This window comes from Pinus tabuliformis, chromosome 3_2, assembly GCF_031772625.1.
Source record: "Pinus tabuliformis cultivar Carrire ecotype Pingquan chromosome 3_2, CPIR1, whole genome shotgun sequence".
Lineage (NCBI taxonomy): Eukaryota > Viridiplantae > Streptophyta > Pinopsida > Pinales > Pinaceae > Pinus > Pinus tabuliformis.
Window position 1 is genome coordinate 126,425,887 of NC_142302.1, and position 20,542 is coordinate 126,446,428.

At 36.5% G+C, this 20,542-nt stretch overlaps 1 protein-coding gene across 1 annotated transcript in view; it reads left to right on the plus strand.

The window, feature by feature from the left end:
- Nucleotides 1-20,542, plus strand: part of LOC149180132 (putative respiratory burst oxidase homolog protein H) — a 118,049-nt gene that overhangs the window by 3,858 nt on the left and 93,649 nt on the right. The window lies entirely within an intron of this gene.

The following is a 20,542-nucleotide window of genomic DNA, read 5'->3' on the forward strand; positions in this document are numbered from 1 at the left end:
TATAGCTAATATGGGATCTTGCGGAACAGGATTTGATTCTGCAAGTGGTTATCAACCTAGGCAAAGTTTCATATTTTGACATGGTAAATAGGCACAAAAAAACATGTGAAATCGTGGCTCGACGATTATTAGATTATACTGCTAGCAATAGAAAAAAGCATGTTATGCTGGAGAAGTTTTTGAACATCTCCACATTAAATGAGTGGATTTAAAGGCTAGAGCCAATAGAATTAAAGAAATCAAACATAGGATAGTGGTGCAATCTGGACAACCCAAAGAAGTAGGTTCCTTCATGAAGTTATTTGAGGAGGAGGAGAAAGAGATAAAAAGTTTAAAATAAATTTAAAGATTCCATATTGTGATGCCAACATCTCGATACAATATTTTGAGAGGCAAGAGGAGATTGAGAACCAATTGCAAATGATGCAGATTTCCTTTCAGACCAAGGATAAAAAACTTAATGAAATGTAAACTAGATGGAAAACTTGAGAGAATGATTTGTAGTGAAAGAAAAGAATCATCTTAAAATGATTGTAGATTACAAATTTACTATTGATAAAGCTCTGGTTGTTCCCCAAACATCGAATACTAAAAACCTAAACCTCCTACAGCTGAAAGTTTCATAGTTAGAGTAGGAGTTTTAGGAGGTGAAACTGGAAAATGAGCAAGTTGAGAAATGGGTGACAGTACAAGTGCAATGAAAAAACAACATGATTGAAAAAATCAAGAGCACCCTTAAGGAGAAACTATACGAAGTCAAGTCCTTACAAGAGGTACTCAGAGTAACCTCTACTTGGAGGCAAGTTCTCATTACAGAAATGCAAGAAATATGCAGGGAAATAAATTAGCATATTTCAAGAGTTAAATCTTACATGTTATCCATGACTTATGTAGGGATAAAATCATTAATCATTACTGAAGAAGTTATTTTTCCACATTTAGTTATCCATGCCTTATGTAGGGATTTTAATATATTCACTGGAATAGATAAAATGATACAAAGTCTCCCTACAACTCACTGGTTGATTAGGATAAAATTGAAATGTTGAAGAGGCATTTGAACTGAAATGTAGTCTTAGAATAGGCTACTTCCAACACATAGGAAGTCCAACTAGTAGCCTGTGCAATCAATTACTAACCAACTAGAATATTTGGCCAAAGTAACACTTAACACTCCTCAAATGCATAAGGATAAAATGTAGGGATCTCAAAGTTCATCGCATGCCGCCACATCAAATAAGACAAAGGAATCCAAATTGGCTATTAAAGCACGAAGGAGATTTATTTATTTATTTTATTTTAATTAAGTCGTTTAAATTTCAAAGTCATTAATTTGAAGATAGTTACGTTGACAATTATTTTTTGTAAACTTTAATTTAAGGCTCTATTTCTCGATTAGAGGGGGTCAATGAGTGAATGGACAATTTTTGAAATTATTAGATATGCATGTACTTGATACATGTTAATTTTTCTTAGGGATATAATCTTCTTTTCTTTGATAATTTCATTTCCTTATTAACACATTACATTCACCTCATAACATCATAACATTATTCAGATTTACATCATTATTGAGCTGCATATTAAACTCTATACAAAGAACAATATCATCATCATCAATGCAACATAATATAAAGGAACAATAGAAGAAAAGAATTCACACATTGAGACACCACGATTGGTCGAAGACCAGGGAAAAACTCACTATGGGGAAAATCCTTTCAAATTATTCTTCTTATTATATTGTCATTGAATGATTTAGCAAGGGAGAATAAAATGATCCATATCTTTATCCATAGAAATCAACTAAACAACAATCATGAAATGAACCCAATAATACTTATACTCAAAACCCTAATTCTGAAGCGTGTAATGGATTGTTGCTATTTGCGGTCAACTGTCAAACCTTGCGTTCAATGAGCGAAATATTCAGACAACTAAAACCTAATCATTTAGGTCCTATTCACATGGAGAAGTAGTCATGCATATGACTGGGGAGGTCTAGTCACTCCCTTGAGCCTAGAAGTTAGTGATTGTGGCTGAATTCAGCTTTTGAAAAGCTTGCGACTGTGACTCAGAGACCCTAGATGCTAGTCGCATGGAGGATGTGTTGTGCGTGTGACTAAAAAGCTTTAGTAGCATGAATGATCTAGACAATGAGCAACTGTAGTTGAGATCTCTTTGTGTTGTGCCTGCAACTGAGGCTGAAATCCCTAAAATAGAAATGTGAGCTTTAGACCCTGCAATTTCTCTATCATGTGAACCCATTCTCCATGGATGTGCCTAAGGCCTATGCGAGCCAAAACCAAGAGAAATAGAAGAGTCTGTCATGATGATGTCTAAATGAGGTAGAGGTCACTTGAATTTATAACCTTCCAAGGGTGTCCAATTTTCTTTAGGTCGACTTGATCAAATATGCACATGTGGGATTTTTCTTCATAAGTACACTTTCCCTTATTCGATTTGAGTGATATTTAGGTTGATTTTGGTCCTCTTGAAAAGAGGAATTCAATGCAACCATTATCTCCATCAATTGAGCTATATACAGTGGAATTTGACCATAGTTGAATATTTTAACACTCCCTCAACTAGGGAGATTACACCTACATCATGTCATGTGTATCCTGACATCAAATCATATCCAATATCAAGTATATCATCATCACATATTGTCACTGTTCATCTCAATTAATCTCCTTCTTATTCCTACTTATCTCTTGATTATCCCTACTCATATGCTGAACATTATCGAATCTAAAAGAAGAATAATTTGTCATCGGAGGGGAGCCTAAGCTACCACCCTCTATTCATTGGGGAGCCATTGCTACCACCCAGAATCTGTGCTAGTGGGGAGCCCAATGCTACCACCTAGGAAAAATCAACGAGGATTCAAATATACCACTCACATCAACATCAATGAACATATCTAAAAATCACATGGGGAGTACATCTCAACCCATAATATCATGGGGGAGCTAAATATCTATGACCCCATATCGAGCAATAGATGATATAGGGAATACCATCTCAACCCATCCTATTTCCTATCAATCTTCCCAACAATGACCCTTAATAGTTATGTGGTAAAACACCTGCATCATAATCCAAGCTTAGGCGAGATACCCAACTTACCAAAGGTAAGGATCACACACCCCCATGCCTCCTCAACCTGTTGGACAGACGGGGAGGGACAATCCCAATAAGCCCAACTTGTGGGTATGATGCCAATTGGGGTATACTCTACAAAGACCAAGATAGCATAGCAACATCTCCAACCCTATGGGTAACAAATAGGGGTGATACCCTATTGTCCAGAGATCCCTCAATCCCAAGAGCCCTCCATTTGAATTCCACACACTGGGAGCTCAAATTGGTGGGGGGGGGAGATTGATCAGTGTCCTCAATCAATGATGCTCTTTGTAGATCAGAAACATATCATCATACTCATGTCTAGTAGTCATCATGTCTCAATATTAGTTGTCTCCTATTCATACAAGACATCAAATCAAATATCATATTAGAACAAAATATATATATCAAAAAAGGATACCTCCCACTCTTTGTAATATATCCCTATCATATACAAAACATTCTCAAATGACTTTCCAAAGAGATTCTTTATCCTGCCTCATGGCTAGTCATGCTAGCAACATCATATTCAACCTAGATCATGCTCAAAGAGCTATGGACCTCTCATTCAAAATATCATGGCATATATCATACGACGGTAACATCCAAATGTGCTCATCAATAATGATCCAAATCATCATCAATACATCCATGAAATCACATATCATAGGAAGAATATCTCAGATCAAAAATTGATCATCCTAGGAAAATATCTCGAAGGGTGCTTGGCGGAAAATCAATGTGTTTGAAGCGACTGAGTTAAGAATTTACTCAGGTTCTATGCACAACATATATATATGAAGATATGTGTTCAAATGGAACATCAATTCTTCAATCAACTATCGGTTTCCAAGTCAGGTTCAACAATGTCTCTTCATAACCTCTTGAAATTCGATTAGAGTGTCCAAGGATTTGCATTTCCACTATCCATAAAATTCTTGAATAAATTCACAATATAGATTTTCTTTTCCAAACTTCATAAATTGATTCATCATGCCATTATTCTTCATTTTAAACTTCAAAGTAAATCTTCCTCTTACTTTGATCATCATAGGCTCATTACCTGTCAAGAGTAGACCATCATTATTTAAAACAAAAATTCAAAGTCATACCTTGGACCAATTTTGAAGTAGAAGCTTGGATTGAAACATCTTCCTGGCTTCACTAGGTAACTGTCAATGCGAAAATATCATGCTCAAGGAGCTTGCTTCATACAATTCTCTCTGCAAACTTAACACTTTACCAAACCAATATGGTTTCCCTTACATAAATTAACTAAGTCAACTTATCAAAGTTTAGATATCAAAATCATCAATATCACTGTAAACAATTCTTTGCACCAAGTTACAGGTAGAGATGACATCCAAATATCAAGTTATGAATTTATCTATTATAATGCCTATAAGTTATCATCTACCAAGAAATATTAATCTAAACTTCATCAAGTCATCCTCATGATAATAATATAATTCACTAGATGCAAATGTGTATACCAATAATAAGTCATGCAAGTTCCATCCATTTATTGTGATATTAATTGATACTGAATCACAACTGTCAATACTTCAACCATCGTTTCAAAGCTAATGATGGCAACACGAAATACCAATATAAGTCACTAAAAGTCAATATGCCCATATAGAATTGCTATCAAGGAAAATCATCAGCCATCAAATCATATCATTAGTTTTCAAGACAAATCGAAAATTTTCTATCACAATGAGATCTATAGCCCAAAACATATCTCAATCATCAAGTCAAAGTTATAAATCATTATCGATTCAAAACTTTCAACAATGCTTATCTATATCAATCAACCATATATAGTCAAACCCTTACAATTGTTATCAAATATTGTCATACACAAGCCTCAATTGTTAAATCATAATGACATATTTATATGCATATCCCAGTCATCTGCAAACACAAGTTCAATCAATATATTCATATCAAAGTAAATATTCAAACTTCCCTTCTCATAAGAATTTTTGTTGTTGACTTCATGTCTGTAGGACTAACATCCTTCAGGTGAACTTCTAATTTCATGTATAACCACATCCATAGGAAGTCTTATGTGCAGTTGGGAGACTAAAGTCACACCCTTGAGCTTACTTCAGTGTAGATGAGAAGCTTAGTTGCACCCGTATGCTTTCTTCCATGCGACTGAGGCTTAGGGTATGTGAAAACTCTCTCTTCTCAAGTCATAACTTTGTTGCAGACCAACAATATAAGATATTTGCCTATTCATGTCCATAAATCATATTTCAACAATAAAGAATATTATATACATATAATGCAAATGAGAATAGGAATAGGGATCTTATGGTGATATTTTCTCTCTGAATGGGAAGCCACTTCAGTTATCTTCATTCAAGTCATCAACCTGTCTTTATTACTGTCATGCATTAAAAGATCTGTTAGATCATGAATTAAGGCTATATCACATATTTATCATGGTCATATCATGTTATCAACTACTTCACCATTACATCATGACATCAATCTTTTATCAAGGGTTAGTTTCAAATAACTAATAGGAGTATACCTCAAGACCCACAATCACAACATTCCTTCTTTGTCACATAACTCAATCCATTAAGTTAGGGCATTCAATTTTACCATATGCCATAATTTCTAAGCACATCAAATCACAATCAACAAAAGATCCTAAGTATCAATATCATTATTACACTTCTATCATCATGGATACCATACTTTTCCCAAACATTATCAATAGTGTCAAGTTACCATATATTAGAATCAAGGTGGTAACCTTCTTTATGATATATGTTAGCCAAACATCAAGCATATTAATATGTCATAGATCAATATTAAGTAGCTTCATAGAATCAAGAAGTTCATTATATCTAAAAGGTAAGATACTTGTTCACTATGAAGTGCATCATTTCATCATAGATATCATGAATCAAACTTCCTTTCATATGAATACACGAGTCATTTGTGAAGGTGATATACTCATCATACCTTAGGGCTTAGCTTGCCATCAAATATTATAGTTGAAACATAACAATGAAAAAATATACCATGCATACCTTGTAGTATTCAAATACCTATGGACCTTCTTATTTTACATAGGAAACTTATAGCACTTTGTCATCTTTTCATCAGATGCCTCTTCTTGCACTAGCCATGGTCCTCAAGAAGGATCCACTTATCACAACTCATCAAGAGGTTAGAAGCATCCAAATACTCAAATATACATGCAAGAAGTATAAGTAATAATTAAAACAATAATCAAATCCATAACTATAAAAAAAAAAGTAAATACATAAATGAGCATCATAAGTCGAAAAGTACTTATCTTCAATGAGAGGTGATCCTCTTGAACCAACATTTAAGATCCATCAATATCCATTGTCCATATAACAATTTTGCCTTCACTATTTCAACCAACTTTATCAACAACCAAGCCTACTAGGGACTATCCCGTCTAGGGATTTATCAAATTTGTCAGAAGTGCTTGAGTATATTCACATTGACCATGCTAGGGTTTCTATATTTCATATCTCAAGTCTTTGCCATAAACCTCATAATATCCATCAAATCCTAATAACCAAATTTCCTAGGGTTTCCTTCAAACCCTAGAATTATTTTAGGTCTCCTCCAACTTCTCTTGCTTCCATTAATGGTGTCATTATAGGGGTGATCTCCATGAATTTTCTTTATCCCAACTCTGATACCATGTTAATTTTTCTTAGGTCTACATTGTTCTTTTCTTTGATAATTACATTTCTTCATTAACGCATTTTATTCACCTCATAACATTATTCAGATTTACATCATTATTCAACAACATATGCAACTACATATAAAGAACAATATCATCATCATCAATGCAGAGGAACATAAAGGAACAATAGAAGAAAATAATCCACACATAGAGACACCAAGATTGGTCGAAGACCAGGGAAAAACCCACTATGGGGAAAACCATTTCAAAATCTTCTTCTTATGAGATTTTCATTGAATGATTCAGAAAGAGAGAGTACATTGATCCATATCTTCAACCATAGAACTCAACTAAACAATAATCATGAAATGAACCCAATAATTCTTATACTCAAAACCTTGATTCTGAAGCATGTAATGGATTGTTACTGTCTACGGTCAACTGACGAACCTCACAGCCAATGAGCGAAATCTTTGGACAGATGAAATTTCATCATTTAGGTCCTAGCCACATGGAGGAGGAGTCATGCATGTGACTGGGGAGGTCCAGTCACTCCCTTGAGCTTGGAAGCCAACGACTGTGGTTGAATTCAATTTTTGGAAAGCCTACGATTGCGATTCAAAAACTCTAGATGCTAGTCACATGGATGATGTGTTGTGCGTGCGAATGAAAAGATTCACTCACATGGATGAGATAGGAAACGAGTGATTGTAGTTGAGATATCTCTGCATTGTGCTTATAAATGAGGCCCAAAACCCTAAAACATAAATGTGGGCTTCAGACCCTGGAATTTCTCTTTCATGTGAAACCATTCTCTGCGAATGTGCCTCAAACCCACGTGAGCCAAAACCAGGAAAGATAAATAGAAGAGTGTGTCATGATGATGTTCAAATGAGGTAGAGGTCAATTGAATTCATAGCCTTCCACGGGTGTCCAATTTGCTTTAGGGATGACTTGATCAAATATGAACATGTGGGATTTTCTTCATAAGTACACTTTCCCATACCAATTTTAGTGATCTTTAGGTCAATTTTGGTCCTCTCGAAAAGGGGAATTTAATGCAATCATTATCTCCATATAATGATCTGTACAAAGTGGATTATAACTATAGTTTCATATTTTAACAATACACTGATCTATTGTTGATTGAGTTATATGTTCATGCATCAATGATGAATCATTTCTTCCTTTTATGTGTGTTTACAGTAGTTCACAACGTTTTGAATTTTCGACTTTTGTCATGTTCTCTAACATTAGTTTTATTTAGTTTCTTTATTTTCTGATATCTACTATTGAGGTTTGGTGATTAAAGTATTGAGTTTTTTTATTTGAAATTGAATTTCCATGAGCATGCCTTTGGAAATAAAGATCAACGATTTGTTGAATCAATTTTAACTGCTACATTTTGTTGTCTTTTGATTTTCCATTAGTATTTCTATGTTTATGAAACAAGCCTCATGCTAAATTGATTAGACTAAATATTGTTGATTCGAAGTAGGTTGAATATGGTATTACTGTTTTAATATATATTATTGATTCAAAATTTATCGATAGATTAATCTTAGAGTGGAGGAACGATTGCATTTACTGTATCATCCTATTGATTATGTTTATTTGGTAATATAGCTTAAATATCAAGCACATATTCTCTTATGTTGTTTGTCTTATGTGTTGATGTTAGCTATTTTCTTTGATTATTATATTTTAGCATTCATCATTGATTTATGAAAGCTATCATTGGATCAATGATACATTTATGTTGAATGATTTTAATTCCTTCTAATTATGACATGTAATTACTGCAATGCCCCTTCTTTATCAATAACTAGTCCTATTCTATTTTCTTATTGAAGAATTATGTAATTGATGATAGGGAAGGCCCCCTGTGGTGTATAGGAGACCAACTTGAAGCACCTAGAGTGGGAGGACTAGATCCTCAAAGAATGCGTTCTTAAGTGGTTCCCAGTCGGGGACAATTTGAGAAACAACATTCTTATGGTGTCGTTGTTAGGGAACAATTCTTTTTATCATTTCTTTCATGACTATTCCTGACCAATTGCATCCTCATATTCTTTTTGGGCTAGCCAACCAACATAGTATTCTGAATGGTTTCTATAATTTGACTTTGTAGGTTTCTTGTACCCATGAAGAGGTCCAAAGAAATTGGGAGGTCTTTGCTCAGGAGGACAAATGCGTGCAACCCAAAGCTAACATTCCACAATAACAAGAAAGATTGAGGCTTGGATCATGTGACGAAGGTGCACATTTGACACTTGACCATGTACTTTCATCATAAACGGCTTTAAGTTATATATTTTAAAGGTTTAAATAAATCATAATCTGAAATATTATTGGAGACACCAAATTTGATACCCTGAAACACATAACAAGGTTGAATTCAGATTTAAGCCATACACCTATAGATGACCCAAAATTTCTGGTAACTATTGCCAATAGAAGGAAACGACCTGAAGAGTTTAGGAAAAATCACCCTAAATTCCTAAATTGTAGAAGAAGGGAGAGCCTATCACTTCTTATTCCTACCCACTAGTTTATTTGAACTTAAATATGAATGCAAGAAATTACAGATATACTCATAAACACAGAGATGCAACAGAAAAACACTTCATTTCATTAATATAAAAATATTGAACTATGCTTACAAACAAAATGGAAATAAGATAGTTGGGGCGATGGTAGCTTATCTCTGAGAAGAGATGTGGTAGCTACATGCCTCTGAATTGAGTTACAATGAGGCTCAAGGGACTTTTTATTATTTAACAATAAGAGAAAACCCTAAACAACCAAAACCCTAACCCAAGGAGATGTAACACCAAGAGTTTATGGGCCCTGTTGGGGTTAGTTGGGTAGCCAACTTCCCCAGGTCGTAACTTGGTCATATTATCTCCATTTGACACGTATGATACCTCTTTGGAAATATATCTCCAAGGACTACAACTTCCAATTGGAATTTTTCCAAAAAGAGTAGTTTAGGGCCTCAAAGAGGCTTCAGAAGTTTAGGAGACGAAAAATTGCCAAAAATAGTAAACTGTGATACAATTAAGGAAACTGAAAAACTGAAAGAAACAATGGTAAGGGTCCAAGTGGAATAGGCGGGTGGCCACCAATATCCACCTAGATTAGTCCTCCCCCCTTAGGAAGAAATGGTCCCCATTGCATTGATTTCCTCCATGAGATGAGGAAACTTCTGCTAAACTTAGTCCTTAGTGATCCATTTACCTTGGTGAAGGAGTTGGCCTGGTTTGAAAACTCGATATAGCTGTATCCTCTGTTGTTGATTGTTCTTGATCTGTGTGTCCATGATCTAATTAGTTGTGGCCTATTCCATGCAGTTTGGGTTGAGCTCTGTTGGTGTGAGTTTTTCTGCAATGTCACATGTGTTCAGCAATGGTGGAAAGTATGGCCAAAGGTGATCTACATTGAACACTGGGTGCAGACCAAGGAACGGTAGGATGCTGAGCTCAAAGGCATTGTCCCCGATAGCCTTGGTGATGGTGTATGTCCCATATCGAAGTGGGCGAAGCTTGTGGTGGGGTCTAGCAAGGTGCTCCTTCTAAAAATGTAGCCAAGCTTGGTCATCCACCTGGAATTTGTGCGGCACTAGATGTTGATCATGGCACTGCTTGTAATTAGAATTAGATTTATCCAATATATCATGGACCTATTGGAAGATGTGTTGAATTGACTTAATGAAGCTGTTAGCCCTTTCAGTTTTGGACTGCACGTGAGCCGAATCTACCTGAGTGGTTGCAAATGGTATGGCCACATCAATGCGGCATAATGGCTGAAATCCCAACCCTACCTGAAAGGGGCTATGGCATATTTAGATGTGGAGAGATCTGTTGTAGATGTGTTGGACATAGGGGAGAATTTCATCCCAAGTGCGTGGATGCTTCAAGTTGTACTTGTGTAGAATGTGTACGATCATCCTGTTAACAACCTCTGTTTGGTCATTAGTTTGGGGATGGAAATCCATGGACTTAGTGAATTTTGTATCCAGCATCAACTGGAGACTTGACCAAAATGCACTCAAGAATCTGTTGTCTCAATCTAAGATAATGGACTGTGGTATTTGAAAGTGTACCCACACTCGTTCAAAGAAGAGCTTAGCAGTGGCCTCTATTGTGATACTCTTCTTGCAGGCGCCCATGATGGCCATCTTAGAGAATTTGTTGATGACCATGAAAACAAAATCATTTCCATGCTTAGTAGAAGGAAGGCCCGACATGTAATCCATGGATACAGATTCCCAAGGCCAACTAGGAGTAGGTAGAGGAGTATACAGGCCTTGCTTCTTGATGGTTGGTTTTGCAATGGCGTAGGTGGTGTAGCATTTAATGTACTTCCCAACATCCTGACGAAGTTTCGGCCAATAAAAATACTTCTACAATACTGCCACTATTTTCTCTACTTCAAAATTTCCAGCGACCCGATTGTAGTGTGCCTCCCAAATCATCTTGGCATGCTCACTTGAAGGAAAACATATGTGTCCCAAGTGGCATAACAATGCATCGTGAAGGTGAAAATTTGGAACTTTCTTCCCTTCCACGAGTGTCTAGTATATGTTGCTGAATTCTGGATCTCTCTTCTAAAGATGTGGCCACCCCAATGTCTCGTGCCCATAGGAGTCGAGCACAATGATTATCACCATGACCGATGGTCGGCTGAGGAAATCGACAACATTATTGGTGCTACCCTTCTTATACTTAATGTTCAAATGGAACTATTGTAGATAGGTGGAACATTTCTGATGAAGATTGTTCTGCAACTTCCCTCGTATATGTATGAACTATAGAGGCCAGTGGTCTGTGTGGATGACCGTTTCCTTCCCCATAATGTAATGATTCCATTGACACTAGGCCTACACAATGAAATACATTTCTTTGTCGTAAGTGGGATACTTTCGGACTTTGTCTGAAATTGTCTCACTATGGTAAGCCACTAGATTCCCATGTTTAGTAAGAACTGCACCAATAGCATAGTCGGAGGTATCTATCTCAATCTCAAATTGTTGTTGCAGGTCTGGTAATGTGAGAACTACTGCAGAACAAAGGAAATTCTTCAACTTGGAGAATGCCCACTGTTGGGTTTACGACCAAAAGATCTTTGCTTTCACTCCACCCTTGGTGACTTGAATTAAAGGCCAATCAATATGAGAGAACCCCAACACAACTACAGCAGAAATTGACAAGACCCAAAACGTTGTGAAGCTTTATTAGAGTGGTTGGGGCTGGCCAATCCCAAATGACTTGTATCTTGGATGGCTCCACATGTACACCCGGATCATCAAAGATGTACCCCATATATTGAACTTGGGTTATGCCAAAGGTACATTTCTCCAAGTTAGCACATAGCTTGTGTTGTCGAAGGGTTTGAAGGACTTGTCGAACATGGTGGAGTTGCTCTTCCCAACTCTACCTGAAGATCAAGATGTCATATAAATACACCACCACAAATTCATTGGCGAAGGGCCACAAGATGGCGCCCATCAGTCTCATGAAGGTTGCGGGGGCGTTCGTCAATCCGAACGGCATGACCAACCATTCAAAAATGCCCTACTTGGATTTGAAGGAAGTCTTCCACACATTGGAGGGTTCAATAGGCACCTAGTGATACCCTGATTTCAAGTCAATCTTGCTGAAATATTTGTTCCCCTTGAGCTGGTCCAGAAGGTCATCAATCTATAGGATTTGGTACCTATTATGGAAAGTGATCTTATTCAGCGCCCGATAGTCAATATAGAGCCTCCAGATCGTTTTTTTTGTACCAACAATCAGGCTTCCACAGGGTGATGAGCTTGGCCTGATGTGCCCTTTCTGTGGTAGTTCCTCAATCTACCTCTTCATCTCATCATTCTCCAGAATAAAGCGTTGATAGATAAATCCATTGTGTAGTGACACGCCCAGGGTTAGATCGATGGAGTGCTTGACCTAACAGTGTAGATGTACCCCTGTGGGTGAGGCAAAAATGTCCCTGTACTTCTCCACAACCTTTTCCATCTATTACTGCTATGTAGAGGAGCCCTACCTAGAAGCCATGGCCACAACCTTCTTCTTTCCTTGGGGGTGAATCATACGAAAAATGAATTTTCTGTTCTGGGAAATGATCTTACTGCATCTCTTTGCAGTGATCAAAGAGATGACGATAGGTGGGGCAGCCTCCGGTATCCTATACAACTTATTAGCCAAAGTAATAATCAGAGAGAGAGGTCTAGACTCATATACAACATGTCGCTTCCACAAGTATGGTTGTTGCAACAATACATCAGAAACTTCAAGAGGAGAAACGTCACAGAATACCTCATCTGTGAAGGGCTTGATGCTATAGGGAAGGCGACACTGCTAGCTGACGTGAAGATCTCGTCCTTGGTGAAGCCACCCGATGGTGTACAGCTATGGATGTGTTGTAGTCTTTAGGCCCAACTGCTTCACGACTTCTGTTGAAATGAGGTTCTTTTGGCTCCCGCTGTCGACAATGAACTGCAGCGGTGAACCCTTCACCCAAATCTATGAGTGGAAGAGGGTTCCCCCTCCTTTGGATCTCCAGGCTCAATTTTCTGTGTCTTTGTGGTGGCCATGGTGGCACTAGGCTCTACATTAATGATCTGTTTCCCTTTGTCAATCCCCTTATCGGGTTCTGATTCAGAGTCGGAACTTGCGTTTGATTCGAAAGCCTTCAGCTCGGCCACCAATGAGTCCTTGGCCTGACACTCACTTGTATTGTGAGTGGAGCTCTTATGGAACTCACACCATTTTCCCGTATCCTTCTTCATCTTCGTGGTGTTGTTCTTTAGTTGCACCTTTGGCAGGTTTTCCTGAGTAGCGTGACCTTGGCTTGGTCCCTTTTTCTATGGTTTGGGGGAATCTTTTCCTTGCTCTGGATTCACAAATCCAAAGTCCCGCTTCTTCTGTTTAAACTTCTACTTAATCTTTACATCATACCGATACGCTATGTTGAGCGAGGAAATGTCTAGGAAGTCCATTTTGTCCTGGATGTACTTGTGCAGACAGTCACGGTACTTGAGCACTAAATTCCATTCAGTATCCTTGATACCCAACTTCATGTGAAGGGTATGGAAAGTATTTGTGAACTCTAACACATCTTGGTCCCTTCCTTGCTGTAGTGTGGTCCACTTTATGTATTTATCTTCATAGCTCCCGACATGGTAATATTGTTCCTTGATGGCGTCTCGGAAAGAATTCCAAGTGGGTGGGGCTGAAAACAGTGAGGATTCACTCTCGTCCTTTTATTCACAGTAGGTTTCCCACCAGTCCTTGATGTGTGGGACAACTTTGAGAAGTGCAAACATAATCTTTTCCCGATTGGAGAAGTCGTGAACTGAAAAATATCCTTCCTATAGATTTAACCATTTATCTATGGAGTCTTTATTTATGAGGCCTTTGAATATGGGAATATCGAAGTTAACTTGTACCTAAAAAGGAGTGGCACCTCCAGAGTGGCCACTAGATGAAGATGCATTGCCTGTGGGTAGTCGTTGAAGGATCTGGGCAAAGTTATCCATCATCGCATCCCTCTGTCGCTTGAGGGCTTCTTCGAGCAACATTTAGAAAGGATCTCCTACCCCCTCATCTTTCTTTTCTTCCACCATGGGACGTTGTCAGGTTTTGAAAGGTTGATCCTGTAATGGTTCAACAAGATCGAGCCTTAACTCCTTATACCCTGGCCTCGTTGGGGACACGCAAAGAAAAATAGAGAAAGAGAAGACTTCTCTAATACCAATGATCTAAACTTAAACAGGAACACAACAACTTACGGATATACTCATAAGCACATAGATGCAGTAGAAAAACACTTCATTTCTTTAATAGAAAAATATTGAACTATGCTTACAAACATAATGGAAATAAGATAGCTCGGGCGATGGTAGTTTATCTCTGAGAAGAGATGTGGTGGCTACATGCCTCTGAATTGAGTTACAATGAGGCTCAAGGACCTTTTCATTATTGAAAAATTGGAGAAAACCCTAAATAACCAAAACCCTAACCTAAGGAGATGTAACACCAAGAGTTTATAGGCCCCATTGGGGTTAGTTGGGTAGGCAACTTCCTGGGGTTGTAACTTGGTCATATTATCTCCATTTAACGCGTATGATACCTCGTTGGAAACATATCTCCGATGACTACGACTGTCAATGTGATTACTTGTGTAATCACTAAAGGAATTTTGCCAAAAAAATGTCATTTAGGGCCTCAAAACGGTTCCTAAAGTTTTGGCCCCGAAAAACTGCCAAAAAGAGTAAAATGTGCTAAAATTAAGGAAACTAAAAAACTGAAAGAAACTATGGTGAGGGTCCAAGTGGAATAGGCAGGTGGCCACCAATATCCACTTGGATCACTAGTTTGAAGTGATAGTCAGATCATCAGTTTCGCAAACAGAATCCCATACTATTTCTGTCTCGTCTTCTGCTAGAATGAGTCCATCTCCATCCCCTTACCAATCTATACCACATTCTTCTCCTTCCCCATGAGCCATCATGACATGGGTAAATGTAGGTTACCACCCTCAATCTTCAGGGGACATTATGTGGCATCCCACGGAACTATGATAAGAACCTTCCAAGATTCGACAATGAGGGGGGAAAGCATCGTAGAAGAATATGTGATCAAATTCCAAGACTACTATGAAAATCTCAACGCAAAATATGATGATATTTGTATGAGGCTTTTCGTTTAGAGTCTTGAAGGAGATGCTAGGATGGTTTAGGATGCTTTCACCTAACTCGATTGATATGATGGACAAATTAGTTGAACTGTTTCTTAAACAATTTGGATTTAAAATGAGTAACCAACTTTGATTAACCAAATTTGCATCCTTAAAGTTGGAACCAAATGAGTCTATTTTTTATTTTAATAAAATATTCATGAAATATTATAACCATATCCCTATTGACTTTCATTCATCCGATACTGTAGCTATTGTCACATATTCTTCTGCTTTAGACGATGATATTTCTTTTGCATTGAGAGAAATATATCCCTCCACACTAGCTAACACTCAAGTTGAAGGCTTGTTCATGCAAAGAAAATATAATTTCCACTGGTAAGTGTGGCGTATTGATAGACGGTCTGAGGGAAATAAAAAAGTGATTGAACCTACACCCCACCTTCTGAGTTGTTCGTCTTGCCAAGAGCAAAGGATCGAAGAGATGGCTAAACTCTTTTAGTCTCTAACTAATAAAATCCAAAGATTAGAGGATGGCAATAGGGAAACCTCCTATCCTGCTCAAAATCCTCTCGTTCAACTGAATTATTGAACTATTGTTCAAATTTTCATAACAAGAATCCCAATTATCCTCCAGGAAATCAACCCCCCAAACCATCTTCATATCTTACATAGAGGGAAGTGGGTAGAGGCGCCTCCCATCCAGTCCCCCTTACGAAATAATGCTAACCTCCTCAAAGTTTATGATGATGAAATTGCTAGTCAATTTATGAATCCAGATGAGGAAGAATAACCTCATATGAATTCTTTTGACATATTAGATAGTTGTGCCTGAGAGCCTAACGATTATATGGAACCAAATGTTTTGACTCCTGAACTTTACTGTTTTGCTGAGCATTTTGAGGCGCAATTCCTACACAATTAAAACTTGAGACCTAGAAAGGAGAAAGATAGGCAAAACGTTATACCTAACAAATAACCTCCCAAAGATGATAAAATTCAAAATATACATAAATAGTCTGATCCCCAGGACTCCAATCCACACCCTACATCTAAGTTATGCTTACAAAGTGAGTTAAATAAATTAAAAATTAGCCCGCCATTAACTGAAATAGTAATGTTCCTGCTTATAAACAAGAAATTAATACCTTCTTAAAGAATACCGATGCTCCGACATAGGAGATATAATTCAAAGATACTATTAACATTCAAGATGATGCCCCCAAAATCACTATTAGACCGCATTTAGAAAATGAAAATAGTCTAGTTCCACCCTTCTATATTAGCCTAATAATCCATGATTGGACTTTACATAACTACATGTTAGATTCTGGGGCCTCCCGTAATAGTATGCCAAAAGATATTATGGACAAGCTTGGGTTAGATATTACCCGAGAGTATAAAGACATATATTCTTTAAAAACAAGTCTTCTAGATCCATCACATAATTCAATAAATTGTCGACACGTTTCGAACCAGCCGATGTGGTTCATCATTAGGACAATTTAGATGAAGATAAACTGATCCAACAAGGATATAAAAAGAGAGGGGGGAAAAGGTAAGGTCAAAAGTCAAAGAAACTAGTGGTTAGAAACTAATGACAAGAAAATAATAACAATAACAAATAACAAATAATAATAATAAAATAATTAGAAAGGAATGAAATAATAAAGTAAATAAAATAGATTAGGTAATAAGAGAATTAAGGACTAAAAATATAAATGATAATTTATTCTAAATGATGAAAAAAAAAAACCTATATTTCTAATTATGTAAATAATAAAGTCCAAAAAGTACAAAATAAATAAATTAAGGACCAAAATATAAATAATTAATTATTAAAAATAAATAATTAAGTAATATAGTTATATAAATAATAAATAAATAGTTATATAACAATAATTAGGGTAAAAAATACAAACAAATAAAAATATTCAATAATAATAATAAAACTTTATTCTAAATAAAATAAAACTAAAACTATGGGGAATTGTGGAGTATATATATATATATATATATATATATATGGATCAATAATCATAATAATTCAAATCAAATTATGAATTAAATAGATGCATAGGGTCAGGAATAAATAAATTAAATTATTATAAAAATAAAAAACAAAAAACAAAAAGGGAAAGGAGGAAGGAAGGAAATAAAGAAAAAATAATTTCACATAATTAATAAACCTAAGACTAGGATAAATAAGGGGGGTTAAAAAACCAAGGTGATAAGAAATAATGCAAGATATAACAAGGATAAACAAAGAAGAAACAAAATAGAAACCAAGAATGAAAAGGGAGATAATCAAGGCGAAAATAGGAGGACTAAAGAACCAGGGAGACAAATTATGAAGAATACCGTGGGGAGAGACTAGGGATCCAATTTTTACTAATATGCTAACCGTCGTCCTTGTTAAGATTGTTGGCCACTCGTTTCTCTATTTCAATGGCTTCCTTGAACTTTTTATGATGATAATGAGAAACCTTAGCAAGGACACATACATACTCTATACATATGTGATGCTTATTATTAGCATAATACTAAGAAAGTGCAAATAATCGAGAGCGATTATGCTTGATGTCTGCAACATGCCCCTGAATTATTCAATTGATGTAATGACCATTTTCACCTATATAAGGGATCCTATAGGAAAAAGGGTTCATGTAAAAACCTTAAGAGTTAGAGGGGTCAATCTAATCTTTAAAAAACCCGTGGGAAAAGACTGAATAGTGGTAAGTGACTTAAAGGTTGCAAAAATATCATTTTTCTTAAGAATCCAAGCCAAGTTATTAAGGGTTCCTTGAATAAAAGAAAGATGGTATGTGGCAATTGGATTGTTGGAATCAATTCTAGTTTTGGGTCCTACAACCTTTTTTTCTTCCTTTTGGAGGTCTATTAGGTCTTGGGGCTTACTATAACCATTGCTCCTAAAACCTTCTAAAATATGAGCTTTCTCATCATTGATATGAAGATCATTAGAAATCCTAAGGGCTCTAGTAGCAAGGGTATTGAAAACACCAAATTTCTAGTTCAGGTGATGATGGGAAGAGACATCGATATATTGCTCAGTGTGACTCTTCTTATGGAACACTTGATGGGAGATGAAGCAATCCTCCTTTTTGGAAATAAGGACATCAAGTAAAGGAATTTTTCCATCAACTTCAATCTGCATAGTGAATTTAATAAAGTCAAATTGGTTATAGAGATGTTGCTTAAATATTTCAAGATTTTCCTGACCATGGGGCCAATTGATAAAGGTATTTTCAGCATATCTTTCGACTCCCAGAGGAAAAGATGACTCAGAATGGTTAAATATCTAGTAGTGGTCTTTACACAAGTCCCTGTCAAGAGCATAATGTTAGATGTAGTGGTGGTCGTCGTCCCACCAAATTATGCAATGCTTCTTTCAAGGAGATGGGGGCTAAGTTGGGTAGTTCATTGCAATTAGATTTATATTATGCCACCTTTCTTGTTTTCAGAGGAGGTACTCATTGATTATATAGGGAATCTAGACTATATTATACTATTAGTTCAGAAAAATACCCTAAAAATTTCCCTGTCTACACTTATGAAGATAATTTGGAATTTTCGTCCTCACCATATTCGACGAAGAGAAATTCCTGATGCAAGAAAATAAATGTGTCCCCGACGTGCTGATAGACTCAAATGTCATCTATAAATTTTTTTTTGGATGGTGCATCTTCCAAACTAGGATCTGGTGTAGGAATCGTTTTAACTCATCCCAAATTACAAAATGTAACATTCCCCTTTGAGCTAAGTTTTGAAATGACTAATAACATCATTGAATATGTAGCCCTCATATTAGGATTGGAATTGACATGTAAATGTAACATCCAAAATTTAGCTATTTTCGGTGACTACAAGTTAGTGATTAAGCAGGTGATTAACAAATGCCAAATGAAACATCCTCAGTTGATGGCACATAGGAACTAGGTATGGGATCTTATTGATATTTTTTTCTCAGTTGTTAGCTTTACTACGATCCCCAGAGAGATAAATCATCTAGCAAATGCCTAGTTGTCATTGCCGCTACATTGATGCCTCCTATTGAGTTAAAGTTGAAGTATGAGAACGAAATTGTGCATCGATCTTCAATCCTTGACAATGTCAAACATTGGAAGGTGTTTGAAGATGATCAGGGCTAAATGGGCAGGCATGACATTGTTCAATTGAAGAACAATTATATCCCTAGGGGTATTATCCTTTTAGAAAATATTTTCGACTGTAGTGATGTAGGCGCGAATCCAACTCTTAGACACCTCAGTTTAGAAATAGAACTAGAAAATGTTTCCCATAGGGGGCAGGCCAAATTATTCAACCTGTCCTAAATCTTGCCACAAGAAATTAAAGAGAAATATATTAATCTCCTACCAAAATATTTTGATATATTTGCTTGGACTTATGATGACCTGAAGACCTATGATCGAAACATAATCGAACATTGGATACCCTTAAAGGAAGGAGATAATACTTTTAGGTAGAATCTTAGACACATTAACCCCCTTCTGTTACCTCCCATTGAGAAAGAAATCAGAAAGATTTTGGATGCCAAGATAATTGTACTCTATAATATTCTAATTGGGTTGCCAATTTGGTTCCAGTGAGAAAGAAGAATGCTGAAATTAGACTATTCGTAGATTTTGAGAATCTCAACTGAGCTTTGATGAAGGACAATATCCATTGCCCAAGATGGATAATATATTACAGAGGGTAGTGGGAGCCACTCATATCTCCATGATTCACGGTTTTTCTGGTTATAACCAGAATGTTGTACACGAGGAAGATATGTTGAAAACGACTTTCATTATCCCCTCGAGGACTTTTATGTATCAAAATATTCCCTTCGAGATTATGAATGCAGGGTCCACCTTTCAGAGAGCCATGGACATTGCCTTTGCTAATGAGAAAGGTCATTTCATAGTTTCCTATTTAGACAACATGAATATCTTTTCCCAAACCAATGAGTTGCATTTGAAGCATTTAGAAGTTATCTTT